The 8,897-nt window shown below is 39.4% G+C and overlaps 1 protein-coding gene across 2 annotated transcripts in view; it reads right to left on the reverse strand.

Moving 5' to 3' along the window:
- Nucleotides 1-8,824, reverse strand: part of Polr3g (RNA polymerase III subunit G) — a 34,512-nt gene extending 25,688 nt beyond the window's left edge. For both annotated transcript variants that reach the window (XM_071612424.1, XM_027927486.2), the window contains exon 1: nt 8,711-8,824. The gene's annotated coding sequence lies outside the window, so the exon portion shown is untranslated. The remainder of the gene's footprint in view (nt 1-8,710) is intronic.
- Between the last annotated feature and the right edge of the window lie 73 nt (nt 8,825-8,897).

An 8,897-nucleotide genomic window follows, 5' to 3' on the forward strand; every position in this document is an offset into this window, starting at 1 on the left:
AAAGGTGATGAACTAGTTTATCTGGTGGAGGAAATTTCAATTCAGACAGTAGCATTTGTATTGCTGGGTACTTTTAGCCAGGTTTACTGTGGTAATCACAAGCAGAAAGCAGAGAAGAAACATTCGAAAAACTTGCATTTTAGCTAGAAAAGCCCATGTAAAATTTGGTTCAAGGAAGTTATGGTTGCTGAAGACATTAGTGCCACTGAAGAGAAACCAACTACTTTGCCTGGAGACAACAGGAAAGTGGCCTTGATGGCATCTTAAGAATCAGCAAGTCCCACTCATCCCAGACTCATGTATATAAAAGTGAAAATTTGTTTGAAAGACTTTGCTTTGAGAAGTGATGGCAGGAGTACCCTGCTCCCATAGGACTGCCTAAAAAGTTGTTTTCCCAGGATTAGTTTCATCATTGTCAGTTGCCGTGGCACCCAGAGGCTACTGCTGCTATGATCCAAGGGGTCCACTACTGCTTGAGCTAGTGGCACACCTGGTGTTGTCCATGTGGTGCTAGTGTTGTAGGCATGAAGGAATGAAAGAATAATGGAGGCTTGAATCGAGATTTCAAAGGAAGGCCTATAAGGACAGGCAATGTGTCCCAGGGTCAGACTCATTGAGTGTAGCTCCTGGGAGGGCAATGCATGAAACCATGAGAGTTAAGCCAAAGTTAGAATGAAAATCCCAGCAAATTAGAAGTTACAAACACTTGGTGTTTTAAATTTGTATCTGTGTTTTTAAAAACCCTCTAAGTACTGGGCAGGGGGATGTCCACCTGTAATCCCAGCAGCTCTGGAGGCTGAGGCAAGAGGATCCTGAGTTCAAAGCCAGCCTCAGCAAAAGTGAGGTGCTAAACAACTCAGTGAGATCCTTTCTCTAAATAAAATACGAAATAGAGTTTGTGATGTGGCTCAGTGGTTGAGTGCCCCTGAGTTCAATTCTCTGTACCCTCCCCCTCCAAAAAAAAAAAAACCCTCTAGGTAGTTCTTATGCATACTAAAGTTCATGAATCACTGAACTGAAATAATCAAATCATGACCTCTTGGGGCAAGAATAGCTTCAAAAGTTTTCTAGGCAATTCTAACACATAGGAAAACTGCTATGTGAAAACTTCTCTGGTAGAAGTCTTAGCTAGTAAGTAGTAGCAAAGTTAAAATATACCTGTAGGATCACTTACTTTATAGGTTCCATCTTTGAAATTGAAATCATACAGATTATCTAGATTTAAAGAAATGATCTTAAAAGTGAAATAACCAACTGCTGTAAATCTAATAGAATTCAGAATGTGATGCCTGACTTTTTAACACATTGGCAAGGGAACAGCAATACCAAGGTGTTAAGCCTTAGATATGAGGTGTCCCCCAAAAGCTCATGTGTGAGTCAATGCCAGAAAGTTTAGAGATGACAGGGTTATAAAAGGCTTAACCTAATCAGTGCATTAATTCCTCAATAGAGACTAAGTGTTAACTGTAGGCATGTAGGATGTGGCTGGCGAAGGTGGGTCCCTGGGTGGGGTGGGGGGCATGCCTTTGAGTTTTATAGTTTGTCCATGGTAAGAACTTTCTCTATCCCTTTCTGCTTCCTGATGTGATGTCCTGAGCCACTTTCCTCTGCCACGCCCTTGTGCCATGATGTGCTGCCTCACCTTGAGTCACAGGGAAGGGAATCGGCCATCTATTAACTTGGACCTCTGATACCAAGAGCCCCCAAATAAACTTTGCCTCCTCTAATTGTTCTTGTCAGGTCTTTCTGGTCACAGAAGTGAAAAAGCTGACTAAACACAATGAGCTGCACTCAATGTCCTCATACATTTAAGGGTCCAACTACTCAAAATCAAGACATATATTCAATATCCTTCTCTGACGAAATCTTGTTTCTTCTTTTCTGAGAATTACTCAAGTAGGATGGCATTTGGTTTGATATGATGGATGTGATAGTGAGAACATTTTCAGATATAATTTTCCATTGTAGATTTTCTAAACTCATTCTTAATGCCTCCATATTTGAGAGTTTTCCTTCATAATTGCTTAAATATTAAATGATTTTATCTTTGCTATTCTATTGTAAAGTACAACTCCATGCCTTTTTACTTAATTTTACCATACTATGAATACACATATAAATAGGAAAGAGTGCAATAAACTCCCAAGTACCTACCTGTTATAATTTGGATCTGAAATGTCCCCCAAAGGCTCATGTATTGAAGGTATCCAATATTCAGAGATAAGGCTTTTGAGAAGTGGTTGGATTATAAAGGCTCTAACCTCATCAAAGGATAATCTATTGAAGAATTTATAGCTGAATGGACTATTGGGAGATGGTGGAGACTGTAGGAGGTGGGATCTAGTTGAAAGGAGTAAGTCCTTGGGGATATGCCCTTGGGAACTATATCTTGTCCCCAGGCTCTTCCTCTCTCTTCCTGCTTCCTAGCTTCCATAAGGTAAGCAGCTATGCTCTACCACATCCTCCCACTAGGATGCTCTGCCTTACCACAGTCTCAGAATCAATGGTATCACTTGTTGCCACTGGACTGAAACCTATGAAACCATGGGCCAAAATAAAATTTTCCTCCTTTAAAGTTTTTTTTTTAGGTATTCAGTCACCATGACAAAAAGATGACTAATATACCATATCACTCAACTTCAACAATTAATAATGACTAATTTTCATACTCTTCCATTCCCATGAATCAAATTTTTTTAAAACTCTTCATTATGCATCTTCTCTGAGGTAAAGGCTTTTAAAATAATATCATGTAAAATTTTATAATAATTCCTTACTATCCTCTTATATACAATCAGTATTTAAATTTCCTGTTATCAAATAAATGTTTTTATAGTTACTGTATGTCAAGATACAAAACATCCACCATGACAATCGATGAACACATCTTTTAAATTTCCTATCAACAGTTAAGAGTTCCTGTCCCTTTTTTAAAAAAGAAATATTTTTTAGTTGTAGTTGGACACAATAACTTTATTTTATTTATTTATTTTTATGTGGTGCTGATGATCGAACCCAGAGCCTCGCATGTGCTAGGCAAGAGATCTACGCTAAGCCCGTTTCTGTCCCTTTTTATCCTTACCATTTATTTATGGAAGAAATGAAGTCATTGTCCTGTATGATGCTTCTCAAACTTGATACAAGCAAATTATTTAGGAGTCTTGTTAAAATGTGGATTCTCGTTCAGTTGGCCTGATAATTTGCATTTTCACCAAAATCTCACAGAGATATCAATGTTGCTGGTTTATGGACTACAATTTGCGAATAGTGACAACTTCCCTTATTCTAGATTTGAAAGATTGCATACTAGAGATATGGCTTAATGTACTCCTCTATTCACAGGATTTCCAATAAACAGTAGACTAAATGCTTACTCAGAGTCTTTTTTTCTTCCTTAAGAACACTTAAAACTAAATGTCTCTATTTAGTTTTCCTACTGCATTGCACCAAGCTGCACATGAAGTCTTTTTTGGTTATGACTAAGGTGGTTAGTGGGTCAGGTACTATTGATGTGTTTCATTTACTATAAGGTGGCTTGTGGTGAGCCGCTTCTGCTGTTTCTGCAGACTATGGTCGCCATTAGTAGATGGCGCCGGCTTCCACTGTGGTCTGTGACAAACAACTCCTTATCTAGGAGAGTTGGCACATGATTTTTCACCACCCTGTGAGAAAGCTCCACGCGGCAGCTTTGCATTGGGGCTTGGGATGCTTTATTAAGGCTGGGAGGGGCATCCGAGAGTGAGAAGAAGAAATATCAAGGGCCTGAATAAACTGCTGAAAGAAGATTCCTGAGTTGCGTCTTCCTTGCGGGCAAGGGGTCGCGACAGTGGCTATCTATTTTCACCTAATGAGTTCAGCAGCCCCTAGATCCACTACTAGATCCTAGATCCACTACTCCAGTATGGATAGCAATATGGTGATATAAACTTTTTCTTATTCTTCCTGTTTTATTAGTTATAATTCTACCAAGAATTAATTTCCCTTATCCACTATTTAGTTACCTTGAAACAAAGTTCATACAGCACACTCATATTAATAAACAAGGTCATTCCAACTGTTCACATTAAAGAGAAAAAATATCCAAATAGCCCTGTTTCAATTGCTGAGTCACTAAAGCATATGCTGAACCTACAGAAACCAGGTCTTTTAAGTACAAAACTGCTGAGCAGAGGGTTCACACTTTCACCATAAAAAACAGCTGTAGGAACCTAACAGGCATGGTCAAGACCACTGGGCTGCGTTCCAGTCCAGAATCTGCCATTAATTAAAGATTAAGAACAATTCTAGGTAAAGTTTACCAAACTTGTCTGAACATGAGAATTAAGTGGAGGATTTGAGAACATGAGAATTTAACTGGAGGACACACAGAAGGCTAGGGGATCCTCAGGTTTTCAAATTTAGTAAACTGGTATCTTCAGAAGTGAGGTCCTGGGAAATAATTTGGAAAATCACTCTAAAAATAAAGTATATCAGCTATCATTGCTTTTATCAAGCAATCTTTGGGTGTATAAGTTGAGTGTATAAATTTGGGTGTATAAATTGGTATCATTAGTCAATGTTCTGCCATTGGCAGAAAACCCAATCCTAGCTCTTGAGACACCCTTAGTAATTACACCGCATTCTGGCTACAAATACAACTTTTTAGTTTGGTCATCATGAGTCAGTGCTTCTAGTCTTGCAGGTGTTTAATTCATTTTCTTCCCTTGCAGATTTGAGAAGCAGTCCCCGGATACTGGTACTGAATCATGGAAGAAATGCCCCACAGGTAAGGCCTAAGGATAACTCTTCAAAATCCTTTATATTGCTTCATCCACTGCCTTGTTCCTTTTTTTCATCCTGCCAAATTTGCTGAATGAAGGGTTTTTTAACATCTTTCTCTATTTCCTCATTATTCAACCCTTCTACTTCAAGTAGCCCAATTTGAGGTATTACTCAACCAATATGGAGAATTCCAGGCACAGTGCAAGTAAGCCATACATCAACCATCTATTTTTTTCCTTCAAAATGTCTCTTTGTAATTTCTCTACCATAATCCAGCTCAGCCTTTTCCCACCCCATTTCTGATTAACTGCAAACTTTGTAGTATACCTGTTTCTTTTAATTGACTCATCCACATTATTTATCCTACAGCACAGCTTTGATTATGCTACTCATTTCATCTTCCCTCTTGGCTGGTGAATTAAATTCAAAGCCCCTAAGTATTCAGGGATTTTTTAAGATGGTTGCAATCTATCCTTCTGACTATCTAATCTGTAATTCTATCTAGACTCTCAGTCTCTTCACTGCAATCTGCCTCTCCTTCCTCCCTGTCTGGATGCATCCCTTTTCACCTTAACACCCAGCGTAAGGTGAAAACACTGGGTCCTCAACATCCACAAGTCATTTCATCTCACCTTGATCTGAGCAAGATCCTCTTTTAAAATGAATGGGTTTTTAAAAATTGAAGTGATATATATTGATAGACTCCTCAATTCTAGGGCGGGGGGGGATACTAAATGGGCCTCTTCCAAAGGAGAAATGTTCATGTTTTTTTGTTGTTGGTTTCTTCGACTATATTAAGAGTGGAGATTTTATATCCCTCACTGTTTAGCATAATGATTTATATACAACAATTTCTCCTCAATTAATGTGAAGCCTTCCCAATCTATTTATTTATGTTATATAATTTGATGAGAAAATCTTCCCATGGAAGTACAATTCAATCAGCTTACTATCAAGCCGTTTAAAATTTTCCTGAACTTCAAAGTTAACAGAACAAAACACAACAGCCATGGGCTTCACTCCAGAACAATAAAAGCGGAACCTCTTAAAGGCAGAGTTTAGGCACTGGTTTTCAAGCAACCCAGAATATTACAATGTGTAAACTTAATTAAGAAGGATGGCAGATTAAAACTTCCATTTTGTAGACAAGGAAAGTAAGGTCCTAAAAGGTTATCCGATAATCTAAGGAAACAAAATTAATTTCTATCAAAGACAGGAATAAGTTAAAGCCTCGGGAAACCTTTTCATTGCCCCTTAATCTATATTATGCTGCCTGAAGCACATGTCTAAGCTTGTTGAAAACCTTTTTAATCCCAGGAGTCTTTCATCAATGAAGTGAATTAGTAACTGCAAAACAGACTCAATTTTAAAATGTGAAATCAGCAGCATTCTTTCATTTCAGGATGCCTCCTGAAAATTCCTGCTCAGAATTTGTTCTGAAAGGTTTGAAAATGGGTACAGTTCAAATAACCAAGAGCTGAATATAAAACTCCATTCTAGTCACTATAAAAACCACCTCTTGGCAGAGAATGAGTTATCTCTGAAATTGTCCCATCTCTAAAATCTTATGAGTTATGGCTGTGACTAAAATGGACTATTTCCCATGTCATACACAATTCCTTTACATAATAGCTATAGTTGAATAAATATACAAACAGATGGAAGCTAGAGCAGTGAAAGTTAGGTCTCAGTATCTTTTCCATGAATGCCTCCTAAACTGCTCCAGTCAGGAGGCTGATGGTCATGGTCATTCCTGCTCTGGCCCTATCACCTTTGATCTCATCTAATAGTAGATGATTACTTGCTGTGTATTCTCTCTACTTCGTTCCCTTTCTGTCACCTCTGCTTTACTGTAGGCCCTCAGCATCTCTCATCTAGACCTCTAAAATACAACAAATAAAATTCCCATAGCCAGACACCCCCTCTCAATGCACTCTCCAGTTATCTTTCTAGAATACAAATGTTGTCATGTCATTCTCCTTAATCAACAGAGCTTTGAAGTCTAACTTTCTGCCTCTTACCACATGCATCATACACTAGCTATGCCAGCTTTTGCATGCAGTGTTCTGCCTAGAGTGCCTTTCCTACCACATCCACCTCAACAAGCCCTAGCATCTTTTAAGATATCATGCAAATGACACCTTGTGACCATTTCCTCCACCCTATCCCTCTTTTCTCTGGGCTTCCCAAGTACTACCCTCCTTGTTAGGTCCTTTTTATAATCATGTTGTAATTGTTGATCCTAGTCTGTCTTCCCAGGAAGAGTCTCAATATCTATTCACCATGTCTTTATTGCACATTCTCTGTGTCAAGTCATCTTCTGTGTATTAGGAATATAGTAGTGAACAAAATAAAATATTTGCTCTCATGGAGCTCATAGCCCAGTATGGGAAATGGCAAAAATAAAATAAAATAAATCCTAGAAAATGTCAGGAAGTGATAAGTAGGTGAAGAAAAGTAAAGCAGGAAACATGGATGCTACTGTGGAAAGGGTAGCTGAAGAACTTCTGTCGTATTCATTAATATTTGAACAAAAACCTGACAAAAGTGAGGGAAAGAGCCCATGCACAGAAGTATGAAAGAATATCCAGGCTGAAGTGGATACAGAGGGACTGTAAATGTGAAGGCCTCCTTGGAGACTTATTCACCTTTTTATGCCCCATGGCTAAGCAGAGTCTGGCAAAAGTCATCTAACTATGTGTAGACTTACTGCTGAGCTCATATTCTAGTACAGATTTTGTTCCATTTCACCTCTAGTGGTCCCCTCCAGTCTAGAGGAAGAATACCTCACTACAGAGAGCACTGTATTTCTCTGTTGAAAAGGCCCTGACATCACAAATGCCACTCCTCAATAATCCCTTCTTCTGTTTCCTTACAGCACCTCATTTTTACTTCTTCTGTGATACATATCACATACTGCCTTACATTGCAAGGGTTTGTGTACAAATAATATTTTCCCTCAAATTCTTGAGAATCCAGATCATGATCTTTTCACAAAAATTCTGTTCACACATCATCTAGCTCAGGGACTTGTGCTTAGTCACCAGCTAAGTAACTGGATAACCTCTACCTAGATTAGCAAAATACTAGGGCCACATCCCCCACCAAAGACTTTGGGAATGTAGGGAAGGACAGTACACCTTTCTTTCCACCCAGGCTTATTATTAGTTGCCCCAATAAATGTTTGTATAATTATGTTTTATAATACTTCTCATGGGTCTCTTATTACTTTTTCCCGTCTAAGCAGGGAGGTTAGTCAAATTCTCAAGAGAATTTCTGCAGACTAAGTAGATCTAAGTAGATGTTTCAACAGCTGGGGGGAGGGGGGGGTGACCTGGACCAGAAGTTAGTAAGAGGAGCTGATTTGTGTGGCTGAAAAGGCCACACCCAGTCATTATCCACTTTTCCCATCCTCACAAGGTACTACACCTTTCCTTAATTGAGCTTTTCTATCAACTTTCTTTACTCTCTTCCAATAGTGGACAACGAACCTCTCCGAAATGGAATGGTATATAGAATTTCATTTTTTTAAAAAACCATATTAACAACCTTCCTTCCCATGAAACAAAGAAGTTGCCAACAATTAAGAAAACAGATAAACGAGTATCTGTTCTTAGCTGCAATATGCAGCAATGACCAATGCCTAAATAAATCACCGGTTTTGCATCAGTCTCCTCCTATCTGTAAGAGCATAAATTCCCTTGTAACTCACTGCGAACAGTTCCAGGATGAGAAATCTATGTAAGATCTAGAAGGGACGACTTTAAAAGACTGAAAAAACCAGGAGAAAAAATGGTAAAGCTATCTTCCAACGCCTCATTCCAGAGGCGCTTTAATTAATTTTTGCCCCTGACCCACTCCCCCACCCCTGCCACCTTCTCCATGTGCCTCTTTAACTCCCCTCTACTCTCTACCTCCCTTCCAAGTCCCGGATAGCTTCCTCTGTTACCTGATCACTTATTCTCGAGGTTTGGGCAAAACTGTGCGCCAAAGTGCCGGCCGGCAAGGAAGGGGTGCGAGCAGCGGACGCCAGCGCTCCAGTGCCGCAGGTTCCACCTTGGAGAAGCACACACCGCTCTCCACGCGGCCCCAGAGCGCGTTGGGAGCCTACAGCTAGCTCCGCCCATTCCAGACAG

Source organism: Marmota flaviventris, chromosome 5 (assembly GCF_047511675.1).
Source record: "Marmota flaviventris isolate mMarFla1 chromosome 5, mMarFla1.hap1, whole genome shotgun sequence".
Classification (NCBI taxonomy): domain Eukaryota; kingdom Metazoa; phylum Chordata; class Mammalia; order Rodentia; family Sciuridae; genus Marmota; species Marmota flaviventris.